The sequence below is a fragment of the Penaeus chinensis genome, chromosome 11 (genome assembly GCF_019202785.1).
Source record: "Penaeus chinensis breed Huanghai No. 1 chromosome 11, ASM1920278v2, whole genome shotgun sequence".
NCBI classification, from domain to species: domain Eukaryota; kingdom Metazoa; phylum Arthropoda; class Malacostraca; order Decapoda; family Penaeidae; genus Penaeus; species Penaeus chinensis.
In genome coordinates this window covers 12,471,182-12,475,951 of record NC_061829.1, presented here as the reverse complement: position 1 = coordinate 12,475,951, position 4,770 = coordinate 12,471,182, and positions in this window count along the sequence as shown.

Genomic DNA, 4,770 nt, shown 5'->3' with positions numbered 1-4,770 from the left:
AGATATCAAAACTTATCATTCCTGGTTATCTAACCACGTTTTAGCCCAGTTTGGCGCTGATACAAAAATTACATCTTTTTAGCAGAACCGGTTTTTATCTTTGATGGAAAACTGTATTGCCAAACAGACGGTGTGGCTAAGGGTTCACCTATTAGCCCTAACTACGTAAATACCTTTTTATGCTATCATGAAGTTAACTGGTTACAAAACTGTCTACTTGAATTCAGACCAATTTTAAACAAAACCTATGTAGGTGATAATTTCCTGGACATTTAAAGTTATAGTGTTGCGATAAAACTACGAAAATATTAGTAATGACGGTGAATTAATAAGGAGATTGATATTACAAACTTTAATAAGATTCACCTCCTAATTGCTCAGTCTATGGATCTTTATTATTTCATTTCCTTTTCTTTGTTGTTCACAATTACGAAATCATCGTTACGTGCTTGATGGTTATGAGGTCATAAGCATATGAGTGCTTTTATTTGTGTATATCAGTTTCATCCCGGTATGTGTGTGTGTGTGTGTGGGGGGGGGGGGGGTTATGTGTGTTATCTGGCGGGTACTAATAGCTTTCTGCGTATACTTTTTTCGTCAAATAATTTCCCGTTTAGAAGCACGACAGCCTGTATATCAGAATAATAATTTTCCAGAGAAAAAAGGTCACTTTGCTTATAGGAAAGAATTACAAGCTCTGTGGAAACAATCCCGTTTTTTTATCTTTTATGCATCTAACCATATCGTCTTACTGAAATATTATTGGTCAACATCTCCTAAGTTAATAGGGATCGAAAACCATAGATTCGGTAAAGAGATGGTAAAACATGCATTAGCTACAACGCCCACTTTTATCAATAGTCACAAAACCGCAAATAAAATAGAAATAAAACAAAATACTGACAAAGAAAATTCTCAACAAAGCCGGTAGTCTCAATGGCCGGGGATATTTAACTCAGTGAAAATAAAATGAGGTATTGATGAGAGTAAAAACACGGTGTTCCTGTTTCTGCACCTTAATTCCAGTTTGTTTAGATATTTCCAAATGCAGGAATATTACACACATATACATATATACATACATACATGTATATACATGGATGGTAAAATACTCTACTATGTTGATACTATAGTAGAAAAACCTACAATTCACAAACTGGATTTATTGGAAAGGAGAAAATCGTCTGGAAATTCATCTTCAGGTCTGAAAAGGAAAGGGAGAGGAGGGGTATAAGAGAGAGAGAGAGGGGAGAGCCAACGCGGTAAACACGAGGCAGGTGAGGCAAGGTGAACGGAAGCGAAGAGAGGTCAGGTCAGGTCAGGTCGAAGGATCAGGAGGACTATGCGCAGGGTGGCCGGCATAAGGGAGAAGGCAGTGAATGTGGGAAGCAAGGAGACTTTCGGGAAGAGATAAGATAATGTGCAGGTTGAAATTAGGCAGCAGCTTTATTAAGGAGGATTCCACCAGTCGGCGGGCGTGGACATCAGCGGAAGGAAAGACAATTCGCGCCGCTGACCAGTCCATCTGATGGCCTGTATCCCACTGATGGCAGAAGAGGGCGTTGTTGTTGTTGTGTCCCCTGAATACAGCATACTTATGTTGAGACAGCCGCTTAGTGAAACTATCGCCTGTCTCGCCTAAGTACTGCTCATCGCAGGAGGCACAAGGAACAGCATAGGTGTTCGAAGAAGGGGGGAGGGAAGGGGGGAGGGGGGCTGGTGCGGAACAGGTGGTTGAGGACGGCCAGGTGAAGAAACTCTTTACGAGAGTTTTCCTCCTGTGTTCTCGTTTCCTACGTCCTTCTTTCTTGCTTCCGTTTCTTTTATTTATTTATTTATTTATTTATTTATTTATTTATTTATTTATTTATTTATTTATTTATTTATTTATTCATTTATTTATTTATTTATTAATTTATCCCAAAGGTTTTCTTAGCCCAGAAATGCATTTATGCAAACATATTGATGCTCGTGTTGCAGATAAGAGCTTAAACTAACAACATATTTCATCGCACTTTCGTTGTTCATGTGTGTTTGTGTGATTATGAATGTGTTTATGTGTCTATGTGTGTGTGTATGAGCGTGTGCAAAGTGAGAGGAAGAAAAAATGCACGATAATTCCAATTCTGCCGTATGCTACGCTTTTCATCCATGCCTAATATACCCTGGGTATATTTGACTTTCTTCTCTCTCATTCTCTCTCTCTCTCTCTCTCTCTCTCTCTCTCTCTCTCTCTCTCTCTCTCTCTCTCTCCTCACTCCTCCCTCTCCCCTTTCTCTCTTTATTCAACTATTTATCTCTAAATCTATCTCTATCTCTATATTCTATCTCTATATCTACCTATCTATCCATCGTCCTCATCTCTCTCTCTCTCTCTCTCTCTCTCTCTCTCTCTCTCTCTCTCTCTCTCTCTCTCTCTCTCTCTCTCTCTCTCTCTCTCTTCTCTCTCTCTCTCTTTCTCCTCTCTCTCTCTCCCTTTCTCTCTCTCTCTCTCTCTCTCTCTCTCTCTCTCTCTCTCTCTCTCTCTCTCTCTCTCTCTCTCTCTCTCTCTCTCTCTCTCTTTCTCTCGCTCTCGCTCTCATTATGATATCAAATCAAGAGTATCAAAATTTGTTTTTATAAACAAAAACGAATGATCTACACACGGCAGAGCGAATGTATAAATAATATAGAATAATATAAATTCCAATTTTTAGTTTTTTAGTTTCATTTACAATATTAAATATGCTTTTTATTTAACGATTCCTTGAAGTCTCGACCATACAATAACTAGATTATTTTCTTAACTTTTTATTTTTTGAACTTCTTTTTAAATATTACTAGAGCATCTGTAAAAAAAATATATATTATAACTGTCTAGTGAAAAAAATTGCTTTATCCATGTATCTATTATTTTATTCCATTTCATTTCATGTTATCATCATTTCTTTCTAGGGATCCGTGGACTGAAAGTTTTCAAAATAAAACACTTTACCAGTAGATGTTATTGGTCCCATAATGTGGACTGATTGCATCAACTGAAAGCTTTGGCTACGGGAATATATATATATATATATATATATATATATATATATATATATATATGCATACATGTGTATGTGTAAGCATATATATTTATATATATATACATATGTATGTATGTATATTTATATATATATATATATATATACTTATATGCATGCATATATATACATATATATATATATATATATATATATATATATATATATATATATATATATATATTATATATATGTATGTATAAATATACTCATATACGTATATACATATATACATAAATATATACATATATATATATACATACACACACACACACACACACACACACACACATACACACATATATATATATATATATATATATATATATATATATATATATATGTGTGTGTGTGTGTGTGTGTGTGTGTGTGTGTGTGTGTGTGTGTGTGTGTGTGTAAATATACTCATATACGTATATACATATATACATACATATATACATATATATGCATGCATATATACACACACACACACATATATATATATATATATATATATATATATATATGTGTGTGTGTGTGTGTGTGTGTGTGTGTGTGTGTGTGTGTGTGTGTGTGTATGCATGCATATATATGTATATATGTATGTATGTATGTATGAATATATATGTATATATACGGACTTATATGTATACATACATATATATGTGTGTGTGTGTATATATATATATATATATATATATATATATATATATATATATGTATGTATGTATGGATGGATATATATGTATACATATAGATGTGTATATATATACATATATATAAGTATATATATACATATGTATGTATGTGTGTATATATATAGACACACATACACACACAAACATATGAGTGTGTCTGTGTGTGTTTCTTTCTTTTCTCTCTCTTATTTTTCATGTTGAGTCTTAGATACATCTCTCAGGTTACTTCAAGGACGCGTCAAAACTTTAGTATGCAGTATTTTAGATTGTGCTTCAATTTTTGAACGCAAAGAGTTTGTCATTTCGAAAAGTTGACAGAAGTAAATATGTGATATTCTGTTTTGCATTGTTCTGTATCAGCGGTTATTATTTTTCCTTTTGCAATGTGTGTTGCAATATATTTTTGAAAGACTATTTCAATTCGCTGCATTTTTCTCAACTAAGATCTTTTCATTAACTCAACTAAATTTTTCCCAACATTCTTTTTAAATCCCTTTTATTCGAACCACATTGAACATCAGTGGAATATTAATCAATTCTATACAAGGTTTAAATCAAACAAAACAAAACAAATACACTAATCTGAACATTTATCTGAAAGGTTTTATCAACATCCGGATCTCAAAATAAACTCGCACGTTTTAACATTTAACATTCACACAAACTAGTAGCACGTAAATCACAGTTGAATAAATCACATTGTCTTGCGTTCCCCTGTCGATAAAATGAAAACCAGGGAAAATAATATGTTTCATAAGTGGGAAGGAGTTTGAAAAAATAAGGTGATATTATACAAAAGTGTAATTCCAGGAAATATAACAGTGGCAAATTCCCTATAAGTGTAAGGGGAAATATAATGAGAAAAACACGAGAAAAAGTCATTGTCTATGTCTACTTCTGCGTATATATATATATATATATATATATATATATATATATATATATATATATATATGTATATATATATAGAATGACTTATGTATGTGTGTATGTATGTACATATGCACACACACACACATACACACACA